This window comes from Helicoverpa zea, chromosome 23 (assembly GCF_022581195.2).
Source record: "Helicoverpa zea isolate HzStark_Cry1AcR chromosome 23, ilHelZeax1.1, whole genome shotgun sequence".
Taxonomy (NCBI): domain Eukaryota; kingdom Metazoa; phylum Arthropoda; class Insecta; order Lepidoptera; family Noctuidae; genus Helicoverpa; species Helicoverpa zea.
Window position 1 is genome coordinate 8550327 of NC_061474.1, and position 22645 is coordinate 8572971.

Genomic DNA, 22645 nt, shown 5'->3' on the forward strand with positions numbered 1-22645 from the left:
CCATTACTTATAGCCAGAGAAAGGACCTACACTATTATTTAACCGGGTGCGAGAAAAGGTTTCCTGGGGACTCGGGACCACGGGGACTGCAACTACTTAGTGTAAAGTTTCATAGGAGCTTGCAAAGGTCTCTTTGAAATAAAAACATTTGACTTTGAGATTGGGAGTAGCTGGTTTGGGGTTTCTTTGTACCAACTTTGTAACTGCTGAACTCATTCAAAATATCTAAAACTTATGGTATGATCATTTTCCCGAGAGAAAGTTACTAGGCTGCTTTATTTGCAAAATGTTTAGAAAATAATATGCAGAGACCTATAAATAAAAATATATACTTAAACGAAATCGTAAAAGAAGGTTAAATATATTTTTGTTGACGACAAAAACTGCAAAATTGCGATATTAATGAAATCATCTCATGGTAATATGGATTTTCGTAAACAAAATTTCGAAATAAAAACATGATTTATATTATATTTCGTATATATTGAAATATTAATAACTCTATCAATGTAATTTGTTTTGCAATTTGTTTATTTCAATTTTACACAGAAACACAATCAATTCACATTTCATTTCAATCACATTTCATTTGCACAATTCCTGCGTGCTTTTAAAGGTTTTAAATTTCTTTCTATGCAAAGTTATAATTACGAGTTCACATGAGAGTTTACAGTTCGAATTTATAGTGAATAGCCGTCTTCCCGCGGTGTATGTCGTCGCGATAAAGTATAGCTTATGTTAATCGTGAAGGGTGTGGCTTTCCAACATGAAAGAATTCTTTAAATCAGTCTTGTAATTTTTAAATTTATCCATTACAAACAAAGAAACATACTTTCCTCTTTATAATATTAGTACAGAACAAAAATATACTTGATGGTTATTTGTGTCCATAAAGAAATCGAACTCTATATTCAACTTCAAAATACTAGGTACTATAACTTATTACAGGAAATCGTTTTAGGCCCTAATTTTAAAAGTAAAAAATTCAATAATAGTAATTACAGACGAAAAGTTATAGTTTTAAATACTGGTAAATCTAGTTTTTGGGTATTATATAACATTCTAGAAATTAATAGGAATACTGACTTTGATATTTTCTATTTTATTTTTAGTAGGTATGTGTTTCAAAATGCGTAATGGATTTAGTTTTTTCCTCATATCATAATTTTACCAATCTGTGCCATAAAAATAAAATAGAGTAAAAGTTTTCTCCGGTTTTAAGTTGAACAATACTTAACCTGCCTTGTTCAAAATGCAGTGTTCTAGATAGATAAATGAAAATGAATTTTAGTTACTTATTTAAAAATTATCTAAAAATTGATGTACTCTCTTAACTACGGAGTACTTAAGAGTGATTTGAATTCATTACTGGTATTGAGTATCGCGTATATAAAGCACTTATACACGACAACCGTTAGTTACAGTTTATTTTCTTTCAAAACCAAAAAAACTATATTTAATTTATAACCGCACTTTCCGCTTCAATTACAAATACGGAAATAACGAACCATTCCAAAAAAAGGACCTAGTTCTAAGATTTGGTACCAACTTTCATTTTTCAGCGGGTTTTTACCATATTTCAGTCAAGTCATACTTACTTACTTAGTGATTGTAAATGAATGACTCAATTACTTAGAATATCACTAAACTGACTTATTAGGAAATAGGTATTTAACCGGACCAGTGTTTATATAAATATTATGTAATTAAATAAATAAGTCTACAAAAGCTATAGCTTATTTAAACGCTACTTACTGACGTCAATCTTTGGGAAAATAGTATGTGGTCAAAATTGCAAATTGCAGTTTTTTTGTTTGGCTCCTAAAAGCCCACTTTTTTTACGATTAGAAGCTAATTTTAGGTGCTTCGGCCTAGAAGTCGGTGGCAAAATTAACTTAGTAACATCCATTAGACACCGACTTCTAGGCCGAAGCACCTAAAATTAGTTTGTTTTTTTTTTTTGTTTTTTAGTGTTTTTGGAAGTCGGTTTAATTTTTTTGTAAAAAAGGTTTTTTTCCTAAATTAGATAGGTATTCGTAAGACAAATATATTGTTATCTAGATTTAAAGTGGAATCTAGGTATCTAGTGTTTAAGAAAACTAGCATCTAAAATCTGTTGCGTAGTTTTAAAGATTTACACAGAGGCGATGTTTTTTCTGACAGTCAAACAAGTTTGAATGATCGTTAAGTTTTCTTAGGTATTACCTATTTAAATTGTTTGTACTATTGTTTTCTCTCAGTTTACATTGTCAATATCGTAAGTAAAAAAAATCGGGATAATGGGAGCAGAAATAAGTTTGCCATCTAAGGGTAATTTAAAAAAAATTAAGTTACAGCTTCAGAATAAAGGTAAGACATAAGATAAAAAAACATTCATTCAAAGTAGGCTGAAGACCAACACTTTTTGAAGGTCAAGTTTACAAAAGACTTCCCGCCCTTCACCACTTCCTATGTCTTTTTGCTGGGAAGAAGAAATGGCGGAACAATCTCCCTAGCAATTCAACCCAGAATGCCGTAGAGAGTGAAGTTTTTTCGCTCAAATGCAATCTATCGCTATATTAGCTTACCTGTAGTGTAGTGCATCTAAATGAATTTATAGGGACGCATACAATTGACAAATGGCTGGGGAGCGTCCCCGGATAAGCCGGTACACACTGCGGATCTACTCATTTAGTTAAACGCTGCGTAAAACGTGGATCGTGTAGGATGGCCTTTATAATTAATGTTCAAGTTTTTTTTTTTGTTCTGTGCACTGTTTTACTTGAAATGACTTAGTGTTGGAAATTGATTCAATTTTGCTTTTGTGTCCTTACCAAAACTAATAAAATTTTGAAATTATTAACTCAGTATGTCTTTAACTTTCGTGTTAAAACAATTGTAGGTATCGTGGAACTCCGAAGATATAAAATCTTCAATCATCACTATCAAACTTTCTATCGTCCCACTGCTGGGCTGCGGCCTCCTCTCACACAGAGAAGGATTGAGTGATAATCACCACGCTTGCTCAATTCGGGTTGACAAATTCGTGCAGTTATTTCAACCAGGACACCAATTACATATTTCCTGACAACAATCAAATCAACAGAATCTATCAATTGATTTGTCACGAACGCTGATCTTACCCGCAGACGGCCAACTAAACAGTCGGCCGAGAGTCCCGGATGGTTGGCAAAAATGATTAAAATATTCTTTAAACAAAATCTTGATTCCAATCAAAGTTTTCAGTCGGGCTGATACGGGGTAAATCTATATACAGACAGCTCGATCTATATACATGACTTTCTTTTATATAAAAGAAAGTCGTGTTATCATCCTCCGAGCCTTTTTCCCAACAATGTTGGGGTCGGCTTCCCGTATAACCGGATGTAGCTGAGTACCAGTGCTTTACAAGGAGCGACTGCCTATCTGACCTCCTCAACTCAGTTACCCGGGCAACCCGATACCACTTGACTAGACTTGGTTTGGTCTTTTTAAAAGAAAGTAGTGATAGTTACACATTTTATAACTCAAGAATGGGTGAACCGTTTAAGCTATAAATTAGAGGGGAGATAGCTTAAACCCGGCATATATATAGTTTTTGTCACCATCCAGGACGCAGGAAGCTAGTATACGATATTTGTAATATGCATTCGAACATTCATCATCACATTATTTCTTCTTCATCTTCTTTCGTGTCGATGACATGTCATATATTAAGACTACACTATGTCAGCTCAATATGCCGCCACAGCGAGAGCACGGTCCTGCCGCGAGCAAGTTTCAGGGCACAGTGGACATGCGATTAAGTGGGACATGGTGACAAGTCAGAGAATCACATTAATTTACGAGCCCAAACAAACTATCGGCCGACTAAAAGTTTGCTGTATGCTCTATAGTAGGTACATAACTGTCCCTTTAAGGACATGTCGTGACAGACATCTGCTAACAATGGCTGTAAACTCACAATACCTCGCCTTGAAGTCGGGTAACTTCGGAAGTGAGTGGCGAAGCAAGGTTTTCGGCAATTACAAACTCATTTGGGTCAGAATGCACCAATTTATCATGACCTCCCATCACCTACTTTGTATTCCACTTAATAGATCTTTTAAAATTGGACGTATTAAACATAACTATTTTACGTTGACCTCTCTCTCCAAATGTAATGCTTAAGTTAGGAGCACAAGTTATATTGGTTGTGTAAAAAAGGAGGTATATTGTTGTTTTAACGTGTAGATTTTAACAAGATAATTTTGTTAATTGATTGTTAATCAGTGTTGCTTTTGTTGTTTTTTTTTAATTACATGTTTTTTAAGTGTTATGTAACAAGGTTTTTTTTGTAACTGTTTTCTATTTTTTATAGACTACTAGCTTTCCGCCCGCGGCTTCGCCCGCGTGGAATTCGGTTATATTGCGGTATAAATCACAACTATAAGAAAACTTCTCATTCCCACGGAAAAATCTAAGAAGCGCGATGTAACGCTGGATACGATGAGCTACAGGTTAAAGCGCGAGATATCATTGCACTTCTTACGTATCTTAAAAAAAACAACGTCACCACGTTTTAAAAAGCTATCATTCCACTTACGTATTTAAAAACACATCGTTACCACGTTTTAAAAACACCCAGCGCCATCTATCGCATACCTCAAGAACTAAATAACTTAACTATATAATACTTATACCAATTAGTAATTCGTTGAATTATAGTTATTTCAGGATAAGTAGATGTAAAAAAAACAGTTAAGACGATAAAACAAATTGTACGTCATCCCTCGGGAATTCCTCATTTTCGAGGATTCATTATCGTATCATTTAGCTTCTAAATTTATATGTTCATATTCGTTTGCAATATATAAGTAGATGTAAAAAAAAACAGTTTAGACAATTAAACAAATTGTACATCATCCCTCGGGAATTCCTCATTTTCGGGGATTCATTATCGTATCATTTAGCTTCTAAATTTACATGTTTATATTCGTTTGCAATATATTACCTTGTTTTAAACGACACACAGCGCCATCTACAATCCATCCATCAAGCAAACAATATTTTTGTTTTCCCTCGGGAATATCTATTTTTTTCGGGATAAAAAGTACCCTATTATTTAATCCGGACTTCTAACTTTACGTCTGCAAAATTTCAAAGCAATCGGTTCAGTAGTTACGGCGTGAAAGTGGAACAAACAAACAAACAAACAAACAAACTCACTTTCCGATTTATAATATTAGTAAGGATTTTAGTAACGAAATACCCCGTGACCAGAAAATCGATGTTTTTTGATAAGTAATATCAATTGAGGACAACAGTATTTTAAATTGGCACCCAAACTAATATTATGACGTAAAACGATGATCTTATTGATGAGTCGCTCCTTGTCCGGTTAGACTGGAAGCCGACCCCAACATAATTGGGAAAAGGCTCGGAGGATGAAAATGATGATCTTAATTTTTATTTTCTCTTCATTTACCTAAGTATATTATAATGTAAATTGCATTTTTTTGTGAATGGTGTAGTTGACGCTCTGTTAAAAAAACATATGTGTAATCCTTTTTTGACTTTTTAAAACTTTATCGGTTAAAACGTCAAGGTTAACAAATGAGGATATTTTTGATACAATATACAAATTATTTTCGTTTCTCCGTTGAAGATGAATCACAGCTATTTAAATAAAGGGATCATTGTCCTGTTTGAGGAAGAAATTTCAGAAAAGAAGACTTGATTTTTTTGTGGTAAAACCCATTATCAATCAGGGATAATATAGTAGAAGTTCCTTTTTACATAAACTGGTTTTGTAAAGCTGAAGAGTTATTTTAAATATATAATGTCAGGACACATTTTCACACACGGTCGGTTAGCTCCATGCTAAGTTATTTAATAAACTTGTGTTATGGATGCTAACACAACTAATAAATTACATACTATAGCTACATATATACATATAAGATTATATCTTATAGTCTAGGATTCAAATAAACTCATGTGTTGCTTCTGAAAACAAAGTTTTATTTTGTTATAATCACTTAACAAAGAAAACATCTTATTTTATGCACTATTGTAAAATCCTCACCTGAAAACAAAGAAACGACATTCAAAGTTTATTTTTCCACCAATTCCAATCGTTTTATCACAAAATATATCTCACATAAAGTTTTCTTCTCGTAACACCACATGCCAATTTTCATAACCTATAAAACCAACTATAGACAAAAACTTTGACTTTTTACCATAGATCGCGCGAAGCGCGCCAAATTCAAAATTAAAGAAATATATTTTCTTTACATCTTCCCTCCCGAGGAAGAAAATTCACCTGAGAATTTTCTCTCAGGCTCTCGATTAGTTCTTCTTTCATCTATCATCACTTGTTTCCTCGTCATCTTCATCTTTTGTTATATGTACTGGAATTAATTTAGAAATGTGAAATAGGTTTGACTCTGTTTTCCTGTGTCCTGTATCTATCTCATAAATGGTATTTGATTTTTTTTCTACTATTTTATATGGTCCAATTCTCAGTTCATCTAGCTTTTTACGATTAAGTTTATTCCCATTTTCTACATATACCATATCTCCAACTTTAAGTTCTGTATTTTTTCTTTTTCTGTCATAGAGCTTTTTATTATAGTAGTGTGATTTTAAAGTATTATTAAGCGCTTTTTCCTTATCTTTGATCCAGTCACTATGTATGCATTCTTGGCGTAGCTCATTTGGTAATAGTGTAGCATCTGTCCCATATAACAAATAGCATGGTGCGTAGCCAGTTATCGAATGATTAGTCTGATTATATTTTTCTACACATTCATGTGCAATAGTAGTCCAAGCCTTTTTTCCTCCACTTCCATTTATTCTGCACCTTATCTTGTTTACTAATGTTTGATTGAGTCTTTCATTTAGGCCATTTGAAAAAGGCGCGTTCACCGCTGTAAATATCATTGTTATTTGCTTGTCACTAAGAACTTTCTTGAATTCTTTTGAATTTATTCCCGGGTATTGGTCGGTGAGAAGCATTTCAATTTCTTCTGTTTCGGTAACTTTATTTATTAGCTTTATAAAATCATGTGCACTCTGGGTCTTTGATGTTACAATAAATGCGTACCTAGTGAAGTGGTCTACTAGAAGATGTAAGTATTTCTTGGTTGATCTCGAACCACCAAATCCTCCAATTGTGTCTATTGATACTATTTCAAGAGGTCTTGTCGCCGGACCTAAATGTGACATCAATCCGTATTTGTCCTGTCCTCTTGTTTTGTTTTTTATGCAGATTTCACAGTTTCTACAGAGATTTTTTATATTCTTTGTTAAATTCTTTGCTACATACAATGAACTTACAGTCCTTAGCATTTGTCCAACTCCAATGTGACACAAATCCTCGTGTATTTTTTTTATAAGTCTAATACTGAGTTCTTCTGTTATAATTATTTTTTCTTTGTTTCTTATTTTTTTGTAGTATACATTATGTTTTTCAATTATTTTGTTTTTGTTTCTCTGTATTTCTTCATTTTTATTCTGATCTATCATAATATCTTCCAAAGTAATCAAGTTAACTATTTTCAATTGATCTTCTATATTTTCTTCTGGTTCCAACACAGGATTTCGACTTAAACAGTCTGCTTCTAAATTTTCTCTTCCTGGGGAATATTTTATTTTAAAGTCGTATTGTGAGAGGTAATAAGTGAGATCTCCTAGCTCGTCATCTGTTCTTGCTTTAAAGTTTAAATTCTCCAATGGTTTGTGGTCTGAGTAAACTGTAAATGATTTCCCAATTAACCAGTACTGCCAATATCTCAGGGCTTCTTTGATGGCCAAACATTCTAAATATACAAGCTGTTGATTTGCATCCGTGCCATAGTCAAGGACGTAATTATGCTAATGATTCTCGATCCAAATCAACAAAAAAATCGGAACGTAATTTTTAATTTTTAGTTTTTTTTCGGAATTCCGTCAATGTCATCTACCCATATTTAAACTTGGCGCGTGTGTTACTGGCCTTAAAACCGTGCTGCGCCCTCACACAAACGCAAACACAAAGCATAAGCAAAGATTATTCATAAATTTCATTCATAAAATTGGGTTACTTCTGAAATACTACGACATAACAATGACAAAAAAAGCAGTGCATATTAGCTATTTCCCGTCTACTGTAATTCCAATCGATTATTTACGTATTTTATGTCGTCCTCCTGAAGTATGGCACACATGCAAATCAACACCTTGTATAGCTTTTTTCTTCTTTTGAGCTCCAGTTAGTTTTTTTGAAAAGTAGGCTACTGGTCTTTCTCTACCATCTTTTTGTACCTGTTTTAAAATTGCTCCAACGCCCTTCAGTGATCCATCGGTATAGATATTAATTGGTAGATCTTGATCAAATATTTCTAGTATTGGTTGCGAACATAAGAGACTCTTTATCTTCTCAAATGCTTTTTGGCATTCTTCAGACCAAAAAAAATTCTGATTTTTTCTAAGTAAGTTATGTAGTGGGTCTAGTATGATAGCGCTTCTTGGTATATATTCATGGTAGAAATTTATTTTTCCTAAAAATTGTCTGACATTCTTTTGTGTTTTTGGTACTGGGAAATCCCTTATTGAAATTAGGTTGTCCTTCACCGGTTTTATCGAATTTTTTTGAATAATATGTCCCAGGTATTTGATTGAATCTGATGCAAATGTACATTTTGTAAATTTTAATCGGAATCCTTCTGTTTGAATTGCTTCTAGCAGCTTTTTCAGGTGTTTTATGTGATCTTCAAATGATTTTGAGAATACCAGGATATCGTCGATATAATTCACAGCAAAATCAGTAAGTTTATATTTTCTAAGTATGTTACTCAATATCCTTTGAAATATTGCTGGTGCTGTCTTCAGTCCGAACGGAAGACACGTCCATTGGAAGTGTCCTTCTTGTGTTACAAATCCTGTTTTCTTCCGGTCTTCTACTCTTAGAGGTATAGACCAAAAAGCTGAGTTTATGTCTAAACTTGTAAAATAGTTACAATTCCTAGTCTTTATCATTAGGTCTTCAATTAATGGGAAGGGTTGAGCCTGTGGCACTACTATTTTATTTAAATCTCTAAAGTCTATACATAGTCTCGACTTTTTATTTTCTTCCTTCTTAAATGCCAAAGTTACCGGTGCTGCAAATGGACTGTAAGACTCTTCTATAAGCTCATTATCCAATAATTTTGCTATCTGTACTGCTATCTCTTCTTTGTCTTTTAAAGTACATCTATATGGTCTTTTGCTGCAGTATTTATCCACTAATAAATCTATTCTTGCTTCATATCCTCGAACTGTTCCTACATCATACTTGTCCTTGGCAAAAACCGATTTATATTGTTGTATTAGTTTATAAATTTCTTCCCTTTTATCTTCTTCTAAATGATTTACTTTTATTTCAAACTCCTTTTCTTTAATATGTTCATTAAAATTTATCTCATATTCCTTTTCATATTCTTTACTTTCATTTTTTTCCTTGTATATCTCTTCCTCTTTTTTTATGTTTTCTTGATGTAAGTATTGTTTTTGAGTTATTTTTAACTCCTCATTTTGTATCAACTCGTATGTCTTTATCATGTCTAATCCTATTAAAAAATCATATTTGAAATTTGGTTCATCAATGACGTAAACATTCACATTTTCTTCTTTTTCGAAAATTTTTATTTTTAGATTTGTCAAACCGCTGGTCTTCTTCACACCATTAATTGTAATTAAATTTTCTTCATTTGCATTATTTTTCTTGGTTTTTAATTTTAATAATTTGGAGTTAATGAGAGAAACATTCGAACCTGAATCATATACCCCATATATTTCTAATTTATCATTTATTAGTAGTTTGACTCTTATTAATGGTGTTACTATTAGTTTTTTTGTTCGGTTTCATTTAACTCTGTTTCAATCACTGAATTATTTACATGCCTTATAGATCTTCTATCGAATTTATCATCATCTTTAATCTTAAACCAGCATGCAGCTTCGGGGTGGTAACGAGTACCTTTATTTAGCCTTTCGCATGTTTTGCATGGAGCACGTTCCTCAATTTTGTTATTTATCTTTTGATTTTCGAATTTTCTGTAGGCCCCCTTCCTATTTTTATTTACCAAATGTTCATACTTTCTCACTTCATTGAATAAGTCTACTGTATCCTTCATTGCTTCTCTATTTATCTTCTCAAGTACAAATCCAGGCAAACCTGCAGCAATTAGATCCACCAGAGTACCTGTATCTATTGATCGCCTCATGTCCAGTATAAGTTTTTCCTTTTTTATAGCATAGTCCACCAATGAACCATCCTTGTATTTAAATAATAGGGCATAAGTCACTTGGTTCCAGCCTTGATTCGCAAATGATTCACAGAACTTATTTTTCCATATCTGCCAGTCAGAGTTTAGTGTTAATTTTATAATCATAGAACTGTACCAATCAACACAACTTTTATCCATGAATAGTCTTAATATTTCAATTTTTTTCTCATCTTCCAAAATATCAAAACGTAAACATTCCTTTTCAAAAGTATCAATCCACTGGTTTGGGTTTGTATTTTTACTTGTAAATTTTTCAATCACAAACTTCTCTGCAATATATTTTAGATTCTGTTTTTTTAGATCTTGCGTGTTCTCAATCAATTTTGCAAATAATTTTTCCAATGAATCTGTATTTTTTTCTAATCCTCCAGATGCTTGCTTTTGTTCAATTTCTTCTAGATACTGCTCTCCAAATTGTACATTACCATCTTCATCTATGTACACTTTTCTTAGTTCATCTGTCATTGTTATCCAAACTTTTCTTGTCTGATGTCTTTTCTTTAAACTATTTTTCACTTTAGTGAACGCAGCTGTCTGTATTAACTCTTTATGAAGACTAGCAGGCTGTAATTCTTCTGGTATAACAAACACTTTTTCATCTTTTGTTGTTATTGAGGTTACACAACAGACATTTGATTTCCCATCCTTAGCTGGTAATATAGCAAATTCGAAACGTAGCTGATCCATCGTTTTTTCCATTTAGGTATTTCAATAAACGAAAATGTCGTTTTATAAGATTATATCTTATAGTCTAGGATTCAAATAAACTCATGTGTTGCTTCTGAAAACAAAGTTTTATTTTGTTATAATCACTTAACAAAGAAAACATCTTATTTTATGCACTATTGTAAAATCCTCACCTGAAAACAAAGAAACGACATTCAAAGTTTATTTTTCCACCAATTCCAATCGTTTTATCACAAAATATATCTCACATAAAGTTTTCTTCTCGTAACACCACATGCCAATTTTCATAACCTATAAAACCAACTATAGACAAAAACTTTGACTTTTTACCATAGATCGCGCGAAGCGCGCCAAATTCAAAATTAAAGAAATATATTTTCTTTACATACATATTTATAAATACATATTATTTGTATGTTTGTTTGCTTGAACACGCTTTTCTCAGAAAGTACTACCTACTCCGAAGTATTTGAGAAATTCTAAAGTATTAGATAGGCTATTTATCGACTATCTAGGAACCCGGGAGCTTGAAGTTATTCCTTCTTCGATAAATAAGTCTATCTAACACTGAAATATTTTTTCAAATCGGACCAGTAGTTTCTGAGATACGCGTGTATGTATAACCAAACTCCATAACTTTATAATAATAGTACGATTTTAAAGATAGGTATTTCACGTGTTTCCTTGTCTGGGATTTGATAAAAAATATTTTATTGATACTGAAGTTTAAAACTTAGGTACTTATACAAAAGAAATCTTATTTTTTGTTTTGACATTATGAATCAAGTTTGTAGGTATTAGCCTACGCGCACACTGCAAATTTTTAGTCCTCCGATTGTTTTTTTGGATTTTTAAATCAGTATGAAGATTAGCTGTATCAGACCGACTGATTTAAAAATGAATCAAGATTTTATATGAAAAAAAAAATTACAACCTCCGGGTCAACTTTCAGCCGACTGTTTAGTGTGCGAAAAAATTTACACTTTTTAGAAAATTTTGAATTCATTCAAAGTTTTTATTCGGTCAAATACCGGTCAAAAACCTGATCGTTGTTACGTGTGCACTTCCGTTCATCTTCATACTGATTTATGAGCCCAAACCTACTATCGGCCGACTTAAAGTTTGTAATATGCGCGTACTCTAAATAAGTATTAACAGACAACTAATGATGCAGAAACTAGTTTGGACTTTATTATGCATTTAACATTTAAACTAAATAAAAATATTTACAAAAAAAGTAGTTAAAGGTCAATTTTTTGCTAATGTCCTGATGTTATGTAATGATATTATTCATTTCCAAAAAAAGATACCTGTCTTTCTACTTGATTTTTATTTTTTTTCTTTAAAAAAAATATATGTGTTCATAGTGTAATTTTGACATGGTATCATAGTTTTTAATAATTTATTCTTTTAGACAGTAAATTTATGTTTAGACATATATAAAATAACGTGTCACCGATGACATAGCAAGTAGATATGCAATGAGATAAAATTCAAACTTCCCTCTCACGGATAAAATTAGCCAATGTCCTTTTTCAGGCTCTGGGCTATATGCGAAGCAAATGTCATGAAACCAGTCGAGTAGAGTAACTTTCACATTTATAATATATATGTATAAGGATTTATAGTATGTTTCAAAATATACTTCGGCAATTTCTCACCCATAACACCAGTTGTGAGTTAATTTTACCTACATATGCAATATGCATGCATGCATGTAAAAACTAAGGTCACCCGATTCACACGTGTAATTTTTTCTTAACTTCCAAAAAAGGAAATACCTATGCCATAGTAGATAATAAAAATTATACCAGGAAGATGTTCGATACCGCTTCTTGTTTATTATAATTATTTATTACATCAACATTTACATAAAGAAAAATAACAAAAGAAAAATATGAATTGACTTCTTGTTATGTAAAAAAATATATTATTAAAAGAATCTTCCTTAAAGATATCTAAATATTGGTCAAGCATTTTTTCTATGCGCCTTTTTGTTACGGTATAAGAAATAGTAGTTATTATTAGGTTATAACAGTAAGTATATGTATATTTTTTTACAAGTTAAAACTAAAACTATTAATAAACTGTGAAGAATACATGACTTCCTTCGATTCTGAAGTCGAGTAAAGAATTTTCGAGAAAAGTTTTTTTTTTTTTGATTGATCAGCAAAGTTGGGATTCAGTAGGAGCTTAATTTATAGTCTATACTTTAATGAGAGTCTGATCAAAATCGGTACAGCCGTTTGGAAAACCTGGTGAAAACAAACAAATAGACACAAATTGCTAAAATAGTCTTCAAAAGTGCCTAACCAAATAAAAATACTGACCTTTTAATCTAACACCGTGATTATTTTTCTTACAATAAGTTAATTATATAACCTGTAATTAAAAATGACCTTGACCCTGCTATCACTCATTGTCAGAGATTTTAATCGATTCTGCAATGGTCCGTGCAGTGCAGGCCGTGGCGAATCGAGTCTGCTAAACGATTGTCCGATACTGATTTAAAATGATCGTTACCGACTTATCGATAAAGTTAATGTGCTTTGTACATTTGTTGTGAATGTTATCGATATTGGTTTTGTTAATTAGATACTCGTAAGCTGTAATCGTTTATGTATTTTTTTTTTCTGAGATATTAAAGCAGTTAAATAGTTAGTTCTCTATATTTCTCCTGAAAAATGCTGAACTACTTGTATGAAGTTAGCTTGTACATGGTATATGAAACGCGCCTAATTTATTGTATGATCGTAATAATCGGCCTATTTATTATGTCCCTCCGCAAGAGGTCTGTGTCCAAATCTAAAAATCTCATATTTTTTGTCTTTTTTCTTATTTTTGTGTTTTCATTCTCTCGTAAATAAATGTACTTGCCAAGAGTATTCGAGTATTTTCCTTCTTTCTCTTTTATACGTCTATTTATTTCAAGTACTTCAAGTTTCATAACCTTTACATTTACCAACTATTTCGCTATAATATTATCATCAAGCCCAGCTGTCATGTCGGACACTTCGCCACAATGCAAACTACGTCAAGCATGCAGCTTGCAACCTAGCCTGCATTGTACCACATATTTGTGGAGTATCATTTGTAAGGCATGCTGGTACATGATGGATCAGACCACTTCCTTTATTAGGCTGAGGAATTTCCGTGACGACGTTTACACCTAGAAAAAAGGTTTCAACTTAGGTTTCAAGATTGTGTGTCTGTAGTTCATTGATGGAGTTCTATCAAGTACGAGTACTATTCAGATAAATTATAATTCAGAGTATGTCATCTTGAGAGTCCTTCAGCCAAGTATTAGAAGATTCTTATGCCTTAGCCTATTGCAGACTAAACTTCCGACGATAGCTGGTTGACAGTTTACTTGAAGTTATCATGAATCTATGATTTTTTTGACGTTTTGATATAAGATCGTTGTACTGTGCGCACCATCATTCATCTCTTACTAATTTATTGGTCCAAACAAATTATTGACTGGCTATGAGTTTGCTTTCGCGTTTATAATATTAACAAGGATTACATGTGGCATTTTATAAAATGAACGTCATACTAACAGTTCAAGCCACGGTTTGAAACCAAATACAATTTTATTGACCTCTCATTTCTGTCTAATTATTCGGGAAAACGGAAAACGCGTATTACTCACAAGTTTTTAAGTTATAAAACCAATAATATTTCATTAAGAGCCCAATTATTTCGAGCAGAGTAATAAACAGTTTCACAAAAGGGTGACGGTCTCACCTTGTAGGTTTCCTTTCAATCTTGAACAATCAGACTCAAGGCGGTATCTGCACGGCTTTTTATTATTATTTTTTATAATAAAAACGGTACTATTAAGAGATGCGTTGAAGGTCGAGATTGTGATCTAAGATTTATGTTTACAATGTAATAACAATTAAGTAATGGACACGTATTTATTATATTTTTCGTTCTGAAAAAAATAATTGGGAGGATGTTGGCCTATGAGCCGTGGTGGCCTTGTGGATAGAGCACCAACCTCTCATGTATGAGTGTGTAAGTTCGACTCCAGGTCAGGCAAGTACCAAAGCAACTTTTCTAAGTTTGTATATACTTTCTAAGTATATCTTGGACACCAATGGCTGATAAAAAGGTGAAGGAAAACATCTCGAGGAAACCTGGGCTGTAAAGTCTGAATTCACCAACCGGCATAGAGCATGCGTGGTGTTTAACCCTCAATCCTTCTTTGTGCAAGAAGAGGCCGCAGCCCAGCATTGGGACGAAAAAAAAAGGCTGTATCGAGGAGGATGATGCTGATACAATTGACCCCTGTGCCTGGGAAGGCCCGTAAAGCCGTCTCCAAATGCTACTCAGTAGTACTCAGAGACTGTCAGGCGGGTTTGAGCAAACTGTGGTACTAGGCCTTGTTAGGTGATTAAATATGTAACTCACTACTTTAGAAGAAGAGAAAGAATATTGGCCCAATACATGGACGTACGCTTCACAATTCAGGGCATGCATGTTTAAATTGTATGATTCCACGTTAATTCACAATTCTGAAAAAAAAAATTGCCTTGAAAAAATATACCTATGCTCCTGTAATAAAAACCAAGCTGTAATTTTTGTAGTAATAAAGTTGTAGTATTTGAACATTTTTGACCTGCGGGTCATTTCAATACCTACCTATCTCAATTCTGAGCCTGAACTGTAATTTTATTTCCATTAAATAGTAAATAAGGTATGAACATTGATTCAGGGCGATTATAAATGCCACTTATGTACATTTCAAAACAGCTAGACTCCATAAATTCTACGGTATTACATTTCGAAACTTTAAGCGTTTGACCGAATCTGTGTACGTAATTTACTCGATAAATAAGTCAAGAAATATAAGTACCTATGTTTTGACTTGTATTTTTTTTGTCAGAAACTTATTTAATACGTTTTCTGTCTGCAGAGTTTCACACATAATAATCACTTCAAGCGTCCTATAAAATTCACACATAATAATCACTTAGTGCATCGTATAAAATAATTTAAAATTATTTTGTAGCCCACTAGCATAATTTTAGGCTACCTATAGTTTTTCTTGATTCTTACTAAATGAATTAACATAATCTGCAATAGTTGCTAAAAGCTAAAGATTTTAATGCCGGTTTCTGCCCAATTATCAGTCCGTGAAAATAAGTAATTAGGCACTAGCTAATGAAAACAGCTGATAGAAGATCTAGGATGATTCTAGACTAGCTATTTCAGTGTCTATTTTCAAAACATTATGCAACATCGTAATTAAAAATGTCTGCTGAACAAAAACCTGTGTTTAATTAACCACTTGTAATTTATTACTTATGTAGGTATTTGTTTTAACCGCAAAAGTAAAAAAAATCGAGCAAGTGCGATTTGGACTCGTGCACGGATGATTCCGTATCATTAATATCGATAAAACGAAGAAAACATCACGTTTTGCTGGCGTAAACCATTTTTTATTTTATTTTTTTATTTATTCCTTTATTTCAGGCAACTAGGGCCCATAAAAATACAACTACACATATATCGTACATTACAATACTTATAAACTAATACATAAAAAAAACACCATATCAATATATAAATACAATACTATATCTATAAAAACTTAAACATACTATAAATACATAACAAATATTCTTAAAACTAATGCACACGATGTGTCGGCGTCGTGTTTCGCTGACTGGTGTCACGTAGCCGGCCACGAAACCGGCGGTAAACAACACCCTTCGGCCAAAAATCTTCCTATTCTAGTTTCCAATAACTTATAGTTAAAAAATCATACTTCAGCAAATTAGGCACTTGAACTTTCGCAGTTGAATCAGTTTAAAATAGAAAATACTAACATGGACTATAAAACAGCTGTGTGATAAAACAAAAAAGTTTTAAATATGTGTAATAATACATCATCATCATTTTGTGAACATTTCAATCGTCTATATCACGGTCTATGAGATATTCAGATGATAGTCTTATAGGGAAAGACGGACAGCGAAGACTTACTAAAAACTCCCATTTTTATACGGAATACTCCCATACAGTACGGAACTCTAAAAAAACTGGAAAATCCCAAATTCAAAATACCAAAATATAGACAACTTTTTATTTATCCATTCCGCAACGTAAATTGCTCTAAAATTATTCATGTTTATTAATAGCTGAATTATTTATGACTGTTTTTTTTTTAATTTACATCGCAGACACATTAAAGACTTGGTAGACGTTATGACTTATAATAGGCATATGATTCACGTAGATATTTGGGGAATTCTCTTTATAGAGGCCAAAGTAGGCTGTGGTGAACTGAGCTTTCTGGTTTAAGGTAGAATTCCGTGGGTCGCGGCTGACGCAGCCGCGCGCGGCTTACGACAGTCGTCGGCCGCGCGCGACAATAGTCAACCTATGAAAATGTATGGCACCGCTGCCGAGGCTCGCGACAGTCGCGCGCGGCCGACGAATTTCGTGAGCCGCGCGCGGCATTGTGTTGAAATTAGTAGATTTTGTTCGTCCGTTCCCTCTAGTCGAAGTGCTAATTGATATCCTTGAAGAAGAAGAGGATGACGTGTTGCTGTGGCTGTATTATGAAAATAGATTACCAATCTACCCTATCTTTAAAAAGTAGAAATGATGAAGGATACACCAAATACTGATTCAAAAGCATTTGTATTGTAATGAAAACAAAAGGAAGTTTTGCCGACTAAATAAAAAACAATTCAATTCTGGTTTTACTAAAATTCTATAGATGTTATTAAGCGCTAGACCATGTTGAGATGCATACGGCCGCGCGTGGCTCACGAAATTCGTCGGCCGCGCGCGACTGTCGCGAGCCTCGGCAGCGGTGCCATACATTTTCATATGTTGACTATTGTCGCGCGCGGCCGACGACTGTCGTAAGCCGCGCGCGGCTGTCGTAGCCGCTATCCACGGAATTCTACCTTTAATTAAGGAAAGAGCTTTCACTGTAGTGGATTTTGTCGCGTGTTTACGTTCGGTTTTTCTACGTGCGACAAATGCCGCACGGTAAAATTCAGCCACGCGGATTCACGTGTCTTCGTTTGTATCGGTAGTTGTCAATTGTTTGTTGTCGTTTGAAACATGTAGCGCTTAAAAAACCGAATCACATCACATAATATAATCACAACCTGTAAAATACAGAATCTCCTGGTGTATTCCTATCAAGCTAGCTGCAGGTTTAATCACCTGGCTAGATCTAGTGTTAGAGTTCTCTCTAACCCACTTGACGGCTTCAGTCGTGGATTTGGAATAACGACTGCTACTGAGTATTCAGGGACGTTGGTTTTACGTGCCATCCCAGGCAAGAGGGTCATAAGTCCTTGTAAAGGCCTACATGAAATAAATGATTTGATTTGATTTGAGTGAGATATCGGTCCGACCCGGGAATCGAACCTGGGACACTGCGCAGAAGACAGATGACTACGTTAGGTTAGGACCAGGATATAATTAAACTGTTTGAAACAACTCAAATAATTAAACGAATTGTAACAAAAGGATTTCCTCGATACATCAATAACGTGTTAACATAAGGACTGATGTTTCCGTATAACGTATATCATAGCTTTATTAGGCGCCCTTGAAATGTCAATCATTTAGTATTGCAATAAGTCTTTATATTGATTGTGGTCATCATTACTATAATGATCGCATCAAAATTAAGTATATAACATATGTAATTTAGTGGTTTCTTTTCGGGAAATAGTATTTACATTAACTACTAGCCGATTTCTTGTGGTTTAACCTGTGTCCCGTGAGAACTACTGCCCGTACGGTAAAATGTATGCCTACGTTACTCGGGAAGAGTTTAGTATGTCAAAATTGAAAGTTTCGGGGCCTTTTGGGGTACCAATAAACAAAAAAAACGATGTTGTCTCTTTATCATATTAGTATAGAGAAAAATGCGAAAGTCAGTTTGTTACGCTTTCACGCTTAAACCGCTGAACTGATAGAGATACAATTTTTAGGTACCACATGAGCAGAAAATGTTTTACTCTCACCTTAGAACCTTCTCGAAATATAATCTACAATCTTGTCGAAATTACAGAAACAACGATATATTAGAATACTGAATAATGAAATCCAAATTAATTTATCCAATGTAGATTTTATCGTAATCCTGTAATTACTAATTACAATAAATTAACATTTAAAGCTGATGTTCTGAGTATAATTGCTTCGTGTGGTAATAAAAATAGTGTTTTTATTAATTGAACTGGACTGTTCACAAAGGATTGCATGATCGGATTTGATTGGCTGGTTACGTCTTAGTAAAGAGATAAGTATACCACTACTTCTGCTCTTCATCATCTGCCTAGCCTTTTCTCAACTGTATTGGGGTCGGCTTCCAGTCAAATCAGATGCAGCAGAGTACCAGTGCTTTACAAGGAGCGACTCCTTTTTGACCTCTTCAACCCAGTTACCCGTTCAACCCGATAGATACCCCTTGGTAAAAATGGTTGTCAGACTTTCTGGCTTCTGACTACCTGTAACAACTGCCAGGAATTTTCAATGACTTAGAAAGTATATCTTAGACACCAATGACTGTGTTTCGGATGGCACGTTAAACTGTAGGTCCCGGCTGTCATTGAAAAGTCATTGGTGTCATATACTTTCTAAGTATATCTTAGACACCAATGACTGTGTATACAAACTTAGAAAAGTTGCATTTGTACTTGCCTGACCTGGAATCGAACAAACGTCCTCATACTTGAGAGGTTGGTTCTTTACCCACTAGGCGACCACGGCTTTTTTAAGCCTAACATAGTTCGGAAAAGGATAGAAAGATGATCATCAGATTTCATTTAAAGGGTTTCTTGTATAGTAGTAACTTACCCTTATCTATAGAGTTACAATCGGCGAGTGAAACCTAAGTAAGCTCGTAATCTATAATATAAAAATGAAGCGCAAAATGTGTTGGTAAGCGCATAACTCAACAACGCCTGGACCTATTTGGCTAATTCTTTTTTTGTTGTGTTTGTTATTGTCAGGAGAAGGTTCTTATGAAAAAAAAATAGGGTAAAGTAGAGAAGTCAGTTGACGGGAGCGAAGCCGCGGGCAAAAGCTAGTGTGCAATAAAATCAATTAGTAGGTACTAAGTACTGAATTGAGTAAAGTACCTATTTAATGGCTCAAGGATTTTCGCAATAATGTTTTATTATCTTAATAATGTATGTCTCTTTTTGACCTCGGGACTACAGAGTCCCGGATTTTTGGGAGGCGAACGTGGGGCCGAAGCCAACACGCTGAAGCCCTTTTGAGACAACTTTAATGAAATGGTGACACAAAACCGACGATTATCCCTGTATACACTATAGAAATGTACCCAAGGACAATCCCCGGTTCTGAGCTAAACTATTGCTAACTATGGATGACAACTACTTGGGCTATTGTGATGGGATGCTAATGGACTAGGGATGGGGAAACTACGGGAACTATGGCACCTGCCGATAACAATGTTTGCACACGTCAAAATGGCAGGTGGAGACTCGCCAACTCACTTACTGGGCCCCCGGGAATCAGTCACTGAAAAGCAACAAGAGGGCAACAGGGACATGAGCGGCTGAGAAGGGTGAGGATACCTCGGCGGACTTTAAACGCAGATCACGCGCTCCCTGTGGGTCCAGCATCACCGGCCCACTCGCCACTTACCACGAGGCACTTACCCTCCGAGCAGGACTAACCTTGCTCTAGCGACTCCACTCTGACCGGCCGATGAAGGCAAGCCAAGAGGCGGGAGACCTATCCCCCGTCATGCTTCACTCCGGCAAGCCGGAGGTGGGGGACAGTATACTCTCCCTGGAGCACTCGGATATATAGCCCCGCGGGGTCGCTACTCCCCGTCATCCGCCTCAGATGCCCTGCGGGGCTTAATAATGTTATTATTATATGTATGTCTTAATATGTCATTATGGTTATAGTATGTGTTAGAGGTAAATTATTATTTATATTTAAAATCATCATGTATTGTAGGTATGTTCCTACATATTAAGTTTTATGAGATTCTGTCATGCGTATTGTCTCTTCTCAGTGACTCTCTTACGACATCATCCACCTAACAGTAAAAGTCTTTTTAATATCGGTTCAGCGGCTCCTGAGCTTCTGTTACCTAGTTGGACATGATAAACATTCTTTATTAATTCGAAGATAGAATCGCTAAATTTCAATACCATATAGACTCAAGGTTGACATAATCTTTAAATCTCGCTTGCAATCAGGTAAGATAGTGGTCAAAAACATATGCCTATCATTAATAAAAAAAAACCTATGCATTCTTACAATACGAACCTCATATATGTTCGACCTTCATGTGAAAAAAAAAAACAAATAAAAATCACAACAAACTGTTACCGGTTACGCGTAGGGTGACCACAGTTCCGGAAAACAAAGGACAGTTCCGGAGATAGTTGCCAACTTGCGGAAACAGTTTTGGTAACTTTTAATTCTTCGAGAAGGCCGGTGAGTGATGCAATTTTAATGGTTATTTACGTGTTTTTACAAAAATAAATAATATTTTTTTAATGGAACAATAAAACATTACAAAATTAAACAAAATATAGCCGAACTCTTAATCACCCGATACCTAACTTTTATTCAATTTTTTTTTATCGTTTTAACAGCGTGACAGTGTGACGTATTTTTTTGCTTTATTGATGATTTTTTTAATCGCCGGATAACTTTTATATCTGAAGAATATGTTTGACGTTTTGACAGCTTTTGTTATAGAAAATATGCCAAACTGCCATTCCTCAGAAAAAAAGTTATCCGGCGATTGAAAAATTGGCCCTTAGTGTAGGAAATATGTCGAAATATTGATTGATTGAATAATCGGCCCTAGACATAAAATTAGAAGAAAAAAAGGTGAACGTGTATGAGCGTCTAGACATGTCTACTAAATAAATATCTAAAAGTATACAATCTATGTATGAGATAGGTTCAGCAGTTTAGCCATGGAAATGTCACAGATACAAAGTATGTAATCAATACTGGTAACAAACGTTTCACCTCTTACAAATTATGTTATTGATCTAGTTTTTTTAAACGAATCGACAACCAGACTTGACCCAGTTCATGTTACGTGTGGTTTACAATTAAGTAGGTATTATTGTAATAAAATTATAATAAGTAATCTTGTATTTACCTACTTGTAGAATTAATGGTTTCGGTCGATTTTGTACTCTAGTAAGTATTTACATGTTACTATCAAGATAGTAAAGGATCGATGTGTATACTATATTATTGTTTGTCTTCAGTATTCCATTTTTGTTGCGCACTTGACTTACCCTTATCTACAGATTTTTTTCTATTACTCTAAGGTTTTATGGTAGAGCAACAAACTCCGGGTTAAACTCGCCTTGACACATTATCTCTATGTATTGTGTGTGTATTGTACACATTTGTGTGCAATAAAAAAATAATAATAATGGTTTACGAATCCATTTAAAATCTAGTCTATAAAGACCAGTCCTGGAATCTGAAAACCGTGATTTGGTAACCCTTTAGGCTCTAGACTCAGTGTACCGGTTATGTATATCTACTTAGGCTGATGAAATTGTCGTTTCTTTGTTTATAAGTAAGAACCTGTATCTCAAATTGGCTACTGGGACATGGAATAAAATGGACAAGTTTTTTAAGTACTAAATAATTGGATTATGCTCCAAATACTTTAATAAATAACTAGTTCC

At 34.1% G+C, this 22645-nt stretch overlaps 1 protein-coding gene across 1 annotated transcript in view; it reads left to right on the plus strand.

The window, feature by feature from the left end:
• Nucleotides 1-22645, plus strand: part of LOC124641769 (tyrocidine synthase 3) — a 49434-nt gene that overhangs the window by 1150 nt on the left and 25639 nt on the right. The gene's annotated exons all lie outside the window — the stretch shown is intronic.